Source organism: Pezoporus wallicus, unplaced genomic scaffold (genome assembly GCF_028554395.1).
Source record: "Pezoporus wallicus isolate ANWC-B61680 ecotype Strahan unplaced genomic scaffold, APGP_CSIRO_Pwel_v1 contig_3181, whole genome shotgun sequence".
Taxonomy (NCBI): Eukaryota; Metazoa; Chordata; class Aves; order Psittaciformes; family Psittacidae; genus Pezoporus; species Pezoporus wallicus.
The window spans coordinates 370,579-381,682 of NW_026641700.1; the positions used below are offsets into that span (position 1 = coordinate 370,579).

Below are 11,104 nucleotides of genomic sequence, written 5' to 3' on the forward strand. Positions count from 1 at the left end.
TACACATTTAAATTACAAAACTAAAGTTAGCCTTCCTGATTTACAAGAGGGATTTGACTCTAGATACCAAACATCCCATGCAACCATTTAAACAATGACAATCTTAATTCTGCAGAACTTGTAAACAGTTAACAGTACAGTAGAAGAGCTTTAGCATAAACCATTGATAGGTTCACTTCTTGATAACCCATGACCTGTTGATCAGAGAACTCATGGATACTTGAGATCAGACCAGGGTACAGGATGTGCCAATAGTTTTCCTCCCTTGTATTCAGCAGCAGACCCTGACTCATGTGCTTACAAGATTTCTGTCAGTTGCCTTAACTTGTTAACACAGCAGAAAACTATCCCAGGAAATGCCCAACAGGTGACGGGAAATTCAGATCTGCTGCATTTGATTAGATGCAAATAATGCCAATTTATATATATTGCTAAAGACAAGCTTAGCAGCACTGTGTCATATTATAGACACTGAGGCTTTACTCAATACACTCTGAATCGCCATCTTATCATCCACAGCAACTTCTTGGGAGGTCCTTGAAGGAACCTTTGGAATCATCTTCCATGTTTTCCAACACACAAATGATATCCCTGGGTACTCCAGCAAAGCATATTTGATACTGAGATATAAGATAACATTGCTTAACTTCTCAGGTAGAAGTACCATTTGAGTAACATTTAAAGCTGTCCTGTGGGTTTCTTTATTTCTTGAAGATCACACAGTATGGAACATACTATCAGAAAGCATGAGGTATGGTAAGAATGTTGTGTTGAAACAAGGGTATGATGGAAGCTAAGGAAAAAAGGACCCTGGAGTTGACCTGTTAAAAGCTAGAAAATCAAATTCAGTGATCAAACAATGACATAATACATATCATCTAGTCTTCACCCAAGTGAAATTGGAAGGGTGAAGTGAGCACTGGTGAAGTAGTGGTAGATAAGAAAACTGAACCACTTCAAATTCCTTGGCTCCTGAACATATTTAGCCAGAGGAGAAAAATTACATCTGTCATCACTAGCTGACCCAAGACATCATAAATTAAGGTACTGTTGCAAAAGCTTAAGGTAGTTTCTCCAGCATCAAAAACCATTTTCCATTTGGCAAATGAAAGATTAGAACTGTTACAGAGTAAGAAGAACTGTGAGACATATGCAACAGTTTTTCAAATATTATTTCAGACGTCTGACATCAGACAAATCATTCTAGTCACATGTATAAGATAAAATAGTCAAAACACAGCATTACAGAGCTTCTTGGAAAATTCAAACACTGCATTGGCTTTCATGACTCTATTTCTACAGTAAAGTGAGCCAAAGAGATGCCCCTTTACTTCCATTGTTAACATCAATACAATAATGCCAAAGCTCTGATTCTGTCCTGCTGACTTTCTAAATTAGCAGAATTGCAACTTTAAGGTGTTTTATCCATTGCCAGAGAAAAGAATTTTAGTCATTTTAAAGGCCTTTAATACCCAAATGATAAACTTCAGATACTCTGACCATGAAGATGAAACCATCTTTTTCAAGATACACTTTTCTAATAATATTTACAAAATTATTCAACGAAACTTCCAAATGCTGTTTGGGATAAGTTTAGAATAGGGAAGAAACACATTCGACATATGCAATGGACTACAGAAAAACAAACACACGTCACCCCTGCCCCAAAAGCAACATTCCTCCCCCCAAAAAAACCCTGTGGATAAACATAAACAAAAGTATTCAGTACAAGTAGGCTTGTTTTGTTATATTTTCCTTCTGCATCAAGAAAAGGTATTGCCGTATTTTCACATCTTCTGGCTATAGCACACAAATATGCTGTTCAACCTGTGGTCTTCCCCCCAGTCAGCTGCATCCTTGAACAGGTACTTTCCATACCTAGATTTCTTTAAAATGTCCATCTACCGGGAAGAGCAAAATAAAAATAAGTAAGTCAAACGCTCTGAATTTAAAGAAGTTGGCTACCATTTATAGTATATCAATTGCAAACAATGAACACAGAAACTGACAAAAATAAATCAAAGAACCAACAGAATGTAGCCTGCCCAGCCATATGTGCTAGAAAAGTTTAAAATTACATAACTACACACAACTTTTCCCTTCTGCAAGATCCATTTACTATTCAACAAACAAGATAGATGGTGCCCATGCATACAATAAGCCACTCTTTTTAAATATATGTAAAAGATACTGTGTAGAACAGTCTAGAAGATAATAGCAACCCCATTAAGAACACCACCAAATATCAATAATCAAACCAGATGTGCATCCTCAGTTGCAATGTATTTCCCAAGAGGATTTTTTTGTTTGTTTAAGCGAGGAAAGTTTTGAAAAAGTGTTTTGCAATTCTGTCTTCATGGATTATCAGCTGAACAGAACTCCAACATGCTCTTTACCTAATCAAGTAACATAATCCATATAGAACAACTGCCCAAGAAAATTATATAAGCATTTTAACACCTGGAAGTAATGATCAATACAGTCCACATACTCCTGTCATTTCTATTAGATGGGCTCTAGCCATCTAATGTAATGGTAACATATGATACTGGACTTGGGTCTCCCACAGCAGAAAAACATTTCAAATTCTGATCCTGCTCTTCCAAGCAATAATGTACACTCGGTTATTCCTTGTTTAAAATAGACCATTTCCTTTCCTAAAGCACAGGGATACTGCCTCACTTAATAGCAAGAACTTTTGAAGTATATTTAATTCTCCATATGCCAAAGGAGCTTTTACCTTGGGAAAGAAGCAGTAAATTGGGAAAGAGAGCAGCTCATCTATTTTGTTTGTATCTGTTCTTAAATTCATTCCCCAGGCTATCTCAACTTATGTAAGGTGTGATACAGCATTAGGGTCAATTTCATGGTACCTCTCAAGTCCAGACCCACCAGCTACCCACATTAAAAATACCTCAGCTTGACTCCCAGCAACAGCTCAGGTAAAGATCAAAAGCTTTGCTCAGCTACAGGGCCGGAAATAAAGTCCATCCTTCGGACATTTACTAAAGACGTGAAACACAGAAATACTATAGCAATACTTGTCTTAATACTTGTTTTAATTTCACTTTGTTCTCCAAGGACGTGGTAAGACTGATGGTTAGTTTTGCTAAAGGAGTTAATAATAGTAAAAACATCTGCACATGATCTGCTACAGGGTGCAGGCTCCACAGGCTTCGAAAGCTGCAGCCTTAATGGCTCTGCTAAGTACAAAGAAGCCCTCAGGATTAGCCCTAAATGTCAGTACAAATGTACCTCAAAGGGCTTGCAAGAATGGAATTTTACAAAAACTGGGGAAACTCTGCAGCACATACACAGATAGACATTAAGTGGGATATAGACTGAAACAGAAGAGACTGTTGTGGAAAAGCAAAGACACCTCCCTAAACCCAGACTGCCTCCAACTCATTTAAAATCTATTAGTACCTATAGGATTTTGAATTTTCCTGCTAGCATTACTGCACAAAATTTTTCTTCTTCCCTTTTTCCACCAGTTCAACACAAGAGATTTAAAAACATGAGTATTAGTATTACAGGCTGTCAAAACCAGACCATTAAGAGAGAATTACGATAGGAAGCAAAAGGTAACCTTTATAAAGCATCTAACCCTATGTAATCAAATCAAGTTTCTGTTTAAAAAATAGAACATATTAAGCTGCTCAAATAGTAGGATACCTGCCAAGAAAAGTCCATTCAGCAATTTTCATCATAGTATTTGCTCTAGCTAGTCAAGTGTTTGTGAGTATTTGCTGCAGACTGTTTTGTTTTTTTTTTCTAATAATGGCATTAAAAACTAAACTTGCTGGTTCAGTTCGACCCAGCCTACATAAAACATCCTGATATATTTTCAAGTTTCATTCTGCTATAAACAAATCAATAAAAAGGTCAACACTTTGCAAGTATTCTGCCTCATCTCTTATGTTTTCCAAAAGAAGACTGTAAGGGTGGTCTCTGTTCTCAGCCATACTCTACACACATTTTATGAACACTGTCCCTCCTACCCCCTAATGCATAACCCCATTACTGCACCCCTATGAGGTTTTCATCCCTGTTAAAAGTTGTGCAAGGGAGGAAAGAAACATTACCTGCTAAGTACAGATGGTAGAAAACAACAGCTGAGGTGGAGCACAGGTTTGATTCTTACACTGATGTTATTTTATGCTGCCACATGGTGAACTGCTTTTCAGCTGCATCAGTCTAACAGATCAAATCTAGCCTCAGGTCTTCCCCACTCTTCCCCATAGCAGAGACTCAGGTCTCTGCTATGCCTTCAACTCTGTCCAACTGTCATCCTTCTGCTGAATTTCTAATATTTACCTATTTCTGCTATTTCCTAAGCAGTAGCGAAGTTCAGTACAGTGACAGCACATCTTCTTGACTGTTAACACCATTATCAACCTTCTAGAAAAGTTCACTTTACAGAACAGCAATTACCAGAAAAACAAAAGGCTGTTCAAGTCCCTGGACATACAGGACTTACAATCTAGAAAAGCCCAAAAGCCAGAAACTGACCTGTGCTAACAGCATTTCTCAACCCATACCAATAGAAGAAATACCAATACCAATAGAACCCATTCCCAATAGAAGCAAGGATCAAAACAGATGCCTTATCTGGATCTTCCTCGTCAAAGACAGGGAAAGGAAAGGTAACTGGCAGACTATTCTTCAAGAACTTTAAAAAAATCTCTAAACTTGCCCTGCATGAACACACAGGCCCTGCTAAACTGGATTTGAAGACTATGCTAGACTATTTTTTCTACTTCAATAAAATGGCAGAATTGAATTTGAGCTACCTGAAATTCCACTAAAATTATTAGTTTTACTAGAGTATGAACAACTTTACTCATTTAAGTGTAATACATCTGTCTTACCTTCAGGAAAAAGTCACAAAATACTTAATCCAACTGTTCACTAAGTACACAATCTTTTAAGGTTCAGTTCTATAAAATAGAAATACAGCACTTCTCATTTCATTGAATCCAAAAGCTTCTGAATGAAGATACTACAGTAAGTTTTTCAATATGAATCTCATGATATTTGCAACATCTCAAATTCAATCCAAAGTGACTGTATTCAAACTGGTTTGGAATCAAGTGGTTTCCCAAGGTCTGGAGTTTTCAAAGATTATAAACAAAAGGAAGTGTTTGGGAAAAGAATCCTAAAGTAGTTTGGAAATGTTTCCTAAATAGATCCACTTTCATACACTCACCTTCAACAATATTATGTAGGGCTGCCACCCCTCAAGAGACACACACTTACTATGCAATCTGCTGCCTGTCTGCCCAGCAAGAGTCACTGGCAAGTAAGCAATGTTCAGATGAATTATCTGGACATCTTACCATAGCCTACAGACTGAGTACTGTTAATTGAGATTATCAACACTATCATCCTCTTTACATGATATTCCCCTCTTCCCCCATCCTTTTTCCCTTCCCAGATTAAGGTACTCTCATTCACTGCTACATACCCTTTTTTTTGTTACTCCTCTTGCTCCAGTGCCTTAACAGGCTCTGTTTTTATACATATACATGTCTCCATCCTATCACCCAATCCCAGTTTACCCTCTAAAATCAGCTGCTATTTACATTCCCTCCCAACATTCATGCTCTTCCTAACAAATAAGAAGCCAAACTGCTGTATACTAACTGATGGTGGGCAGACTCGGGGAGCTAAAATGTTACGGTATTTTTACAATTCACCTAATTGAATCAACTCACCATGACTGCTTTAGAGCAAGTACAAAATAAAAAGCAAGACTGCCCAGCGGGTGACAGAACACTACTCCAAAAAGGCAACCATTGGATCACAGCTAACTACAACACAAAACCAAGCCCTTACTCTCTCCAAATAAAATCAATACATTTACACAACCTCCAGTGTTTGATCCATTCCACACACCACTTGAGTCACACTTTGTATTTTAATGAAGCTTTCGTATCGTATTTATAGGTGTTAATTTGAATTTTCATTAATAAGTTCATAAAAGCTCAAGAATCCATCTAGCAAATGTAATTTGAGCGTAGCAAAACCTGCCTTTTCAGCTGCGCCCAAGATAAAGCCTAACTTCCTTTGTTACCTGTCCATAACCTGTCTGCCTTTGAAATGCAAGCAATGACACCAACCGTATGTTTATTTTCACAAGTTCATCCCCATTTACTTAAGTCCACTAATGGTAGATCATGGTATCAGTGATGAGAAAGTGGACTGCTATCATACCTATAAACCATTCTTCTCACTAGCATAGTTACGTTACCTCAATGAGGTAACATAAGCAATGGTCACCCTGATGACAGTTAAAGAGCTGGTGGTTTGAGTGAACAACAATGTTAGTTTGGAAGAGGCAAAGACGTATATGAGATTGCAATAGTGCTGTTCAGTACCACAAACTGTAAGGACAGTAGGAGACAACATTCCTGGCAGTTGTAGTGAGGCAAATACAATTGACAAAGATTGCACTGGTGCTCCATCCTACATGTGCCAACTAGTACGGTGAAGGGCTCATGCTCAGACATGAATATCAGCTTAAGCCAGCTTTCACTCCTAAGGTAACCGGTGTTAATCTGATGCTTAACAAATTGTTAAAATTCTCAGGGAAAGATAAAAGTTTGATCTAATGTCATGGGATATGATTAATGATTCAGATACAGTTCTCACATGTGTGACTTTAATGGTAAAAAGTGTGCAAATAAAATGAATGTTACTATTTTGATAGCACTCTCTGAAGACTGCTGATGTACAAATGGTTGTTACCATTTCAGTTAGCAGCAGTATCAGGATGCAATGTTCTTGCTAGATATAGCTACCTTATATGTATGTATACATATCTATACACACACATATAGATTGTTATCTGTATATATACATGATACAAGCAGCCAAATGAAACAGTATAGAGGCATTCTGGAGCTGTACTTTAGACAGATCAGTGCACAGAAAGTAGTCTCTGTCCAAGAACTCCATAATTTTGGTTGCCTTAGTTCAGCAACCATGCTGGCATTTAAGCCAATATCTGACAGGAGGAATGACCTTGCTTGACAAGTGAGTTAATCACATTGTTGTACTTTCATGAAAAGCTTTCACTGTGCACTCCTGTGTATGTAGCACAGAAATTATGCTGCTGGTCCATCCAGCTGCCAAACCAGATAAACTGTATTTCAGCCACAAAACCTGTCTATCCCAATGTACCATCACTGTCCATGTTTCAGCTTCTTGGCCCGATAATGAAATCCAGAGGTTAAATGTTGGAGGCCTTTCAATAGCACAGTTAAAAGCCAATGCTGACTGACTTCATGTATAAGCTCACCTGATCTAGGAGCTGCCAAGAAACACATTTTTCAAAGTCTCTGTACCAGCTCAAGTACGGAAAGCAAACAAGACATGAGAAATAAATCAAAATAAAGTGGCAATGCTATACAGAAGAGGTATAAAGTGTGGAAAAAGCAACAGTAACCCAAGTAATGACAAACAGGTTACAAATTTGTAACTAACTATATGGTGAAATCAAAACACCAGTTTGTTTTCCCTCGCACAGGCATTGTATTATAATGGGGATCAAAAGCTGTTCTCTCTCTACTGCTTTGGCCTACAATATTACGTTTGCGTGATTTGTGGAAGAAATGCCAACTGGAGTAAGTCTCAGAGGCCTGTTTTACAAATAAGCAAACTTCCCCTTCCCCAAATCAAAACCTAACTTTAGTGTCATAAATGCAGCTTGAAATGGATGCTAGGAAAAAAAGTGGCAAATCTCCCTTTCGTCCCACCCCAGATCTCTTAAGTTTCTTATGTCCACACCAGAAAACTGACTTCCTAACAATATGTTTTCCTTCAAAAGAATAACTGGTTTGCCTTATGCTCCTCATTTTATAAAACAGACCTTAGGCTTCTTTCCTGATCACAAAACAAATACTACAGAAGAGGCGACTTACCAACACATTGCAAGGTATCCTAGCTGTGCAAGCTCCACAGAAAAAGCCAAAGGAATGGATAAAACTACAGCACTGTTCCACCAGCAAAGACTATGGATCCCTCCTCCCTGCCAGGACAATGGCCAATAAAAGGGCACTGCTTCTCATCTCCTTTCATAAACTCTTTTCCCACATTAGATTCAGACTTGTAAGACCCTTAACAACTACGTAAAACCATGCCTACCTAGTGATTCAACAGTATTTAGGAAAATCATTTTTTACCCTTTCCAACAACACTGCTGCTGCAATAGAGCAAACCCTTTGTTTCTCCTCAGTTTCTACCATTTTAGGTCCTCTTTCCTACTAATTAACTTAAGTGCATTTGCCTGTACCATTTCTGGCATGCAGCAACAGGACACTGGCATGATTCTTGACACTTGTACTGCTCCTCACAGATCTGCATTAAAATCAGTGAGTTTTGTCAACCTCACCTATTCTCTAATTATCAAAGCAGCGTAGGCAGAAATGCCTTTTATCTGTGCACTCCATAAGATGACTTTGCATCAGCTTACACATTACTTAAAACAGAAGTTTATCTTTACAGCCATATCACAGCTACGAACTTAACTCCCACAGCAGCTTTTTAAATGTCCTTCAGGACTTAACAACTGAAGTTGTGCAACTCTACACTGTAAAATTTCCATTTATCCAACAAGGATGAGCCTTGATTATTAAAACCAGATAAAGTTGTACAAAGATGTAGGTTGTATGCTTAACCCCCCAAGTTTCCTCCATGATAGAAAGTCTTTTTGCTTAGATTTAGATTAGAAGAGCCTGAGAACTACTCCACAGGATACAACCACAGGTTCATTGTATCACTGCAGATGCGTCTTAACAGTGCTTCCCCTGTTGTTAATTTTATTATTTGAAAGTCTGCATTCCTTGCATTCATTTGTTTGCAGAAAAACAAATTATGGGAAACCGCTTTATGTTTTAAAGATATTTTGAGGTATTTGGCTTTCACATCACAAAGTGTGTATTACTTCAGATAGCATTTAAAAAACAAAGCAATTCCTTGTTCTCTATCCACTCTTCTGAACCATGATTTGTGAATGGATTACGTGGAGGGGGAAAGGGGGCAGAAAAGGGGAAAAACAACCAGGAAAGAGGAAGTTGTGCTTTTGAAACTATCAAAGCAGAGTGGATGCTTTGCAGATAAGTACAATTTCTATAACAATTTTAGATTAACAGAGAGTATCTACCGTGCATTTCAAAACAAAGCATCTCTTTCCTTCATGGGATTAAAAATGAGACCCGAGACATACAATTTTAAATTAAAACAGAGAATTCATTATTCTAAAGTCATGTGCCACTTGAAAAGGCTTAAAGGCTTTAAAAAAAGCCACAGAATCCTTAGGATAAAGTAGCCGCTAACATAAAAATTCATTGTCACGTTTTCGCATTGAAAAAACCTGGCCCAGAAGTCCCATCGTCTTTGACTTTGCCCTGCTGCAAGGAACGAGTGCAGCATTTCTTGATCTTGCACATAAAATGGTTTCAGTACCCTTCAACAGGGAAAAGAGCCGACAGCTTCTACAGGAGGGAAAGCAATCTTTAGAAAAATGAGGATGCGTGGGAAACAGCAGAAGTCCTTGGGCTCAGAAACGCAGCTTCGAAACACCTGGCAGCAAACCAATGTCACCCATTTCACTGTAATCCCTCAAGTCACTTTTTTGACGATTACTTCCTCCAGCGCATTCCTCACCCTCCGCCCTCCCGGGCCGACAACTGCTCTAGGGAAGACCACTCCGAGAAGCCACACCGCACATCTGGAGACTTAACACCGCGACACAAGGACACACGCGTCGCTCACGTTTGGCACAACTGCTTCATTACGACGGCGGCCACCGGAGCCCCCGAATCCCGCCCGGCACCCACGTGCCTGCCAGCTCCGTAACTTTCCCCGTGCCCCTCGGCACGCGGGGGAGGCTCCTGACACAACTCTACCGCGTCCACCCCTCCGGATCAGGGGGTACAGCCGCCTCCCCGTCCCCAAGGAGACACGTAAGTGTCCGGCACAGCCGCTCTTTCCTCCCGCAGGCCCCTCATGCCTTGGCCTCGTGCATCGCGACCCCCTGGGCTCCCTCCGACCTGCCACTAAGTGTCCATTCGGCACCGCCTCCCTTCTCCCGCTTCCCTCCCTCCCTCCCTCCGCCCGGCAGCCGAGGGAACACGCAGGGCGCAAACAAGCGAAGTGGCGGCGCGGGGCGCAGGCTGCGGTGGCCTCCAGCGGCCGAGGCGGAGGAAATCGGCAGGGGGAAACACCCCGCTTCGCCGCCCCACCGCCGGGGGTCACTGCGCGGCGCCCACTTGAGGCGCACTCCGTGAGGGGTCGGGTTTCCCGCCTCCCCGCCCCGTCCCGTCCGGCAGCGGTGGGCACTCACCAAGGGTCGAACTCGTGGATGATGCTCTCGAAGCGGATGACGGCAAAAAGCCGGGAGCTGAAGCCGGCCAGCCAGGCCAGGAAGAGGATGGTGAAGGAGAGGAGCGACTGCCAGCCCGCCGGCTGCGACAGGCCCCCCGACAGACCGCCTCCGCCAGCCGGGGGGCCGCCGGCACTCGCCGCCGCCAAGCCGCCGTCTGCTCGGGGTGTGGGCGTGGCCGAGCGAGCGCTGCGGTGGTGGTTGTAACGGCTCGGGGCGGCGCTCGCGGTGGCGCCGCTCGTGGTGTGTGTGGCAGTGGCGTCCCTGGGAAGTCCCGCGGGGTCGCCTCGCTCCCCTGAGGCTGGCGGTGCTCACTCGTCTCTCGGCATGGGGAGCCTGCTTTTGTTTGTCGTTCGCGCTGTGCGGTCGCTCTGTTCATGATGCGGCTCCCGGGGCTGCCGCACCTTTCGTGGGTTTGGTTCAGATTTTCGGTTACCCGCGTAGTTCCAGTGTTGTGCCAGAGCTTGGCCCTGGGCATCTCAGAGGAGCGGCTGGAAGCAAGGCCTGGCTTGAGGTCAGGGAGAGCTTGCAGCCCTCACCCTGAATGCAGCCGCTTGCCTCTGCTGGAAGCTCTGCAGTCTGGGTCAGGGACCGGCAAATGGAAACCTGGCGCGGTTTTGTTTTAAACAGTGACTTCCCTCTTAAGTGTTTTCATAATGAAATGCTGCTTGGGAGTCCTGTAACCTCCTCACGTGTTTTATGAAACCTGCAGTTAGA

At 41.8% G+C, this 11,104-nt stretch overlaps 1 protein-coding gene across 1 annotated transcript in view; it reads right to left on the bottom strand.

The window, feature by feature from the left end:
* The window catches only part of STT3B (STT3 oligosaccharyltransferase complex catalytic subunit B), a 48,282-nt gene extending 37,802 nt beyond the window's left edge, over nt 1-10,480 (bottom strand). Inside the window, exon 1 of the mRNA XM_057424994.1 lies at nt 10,349-10,480. The gene's annotated coding sequence lies outside the window, so the exon portion shown is untranslated. The remainder of the gene's footprint in view (nt 1-10,348) is intronic.
* Nucleotides 10,481-11,104: the final 624 nt, after the last annotated feature.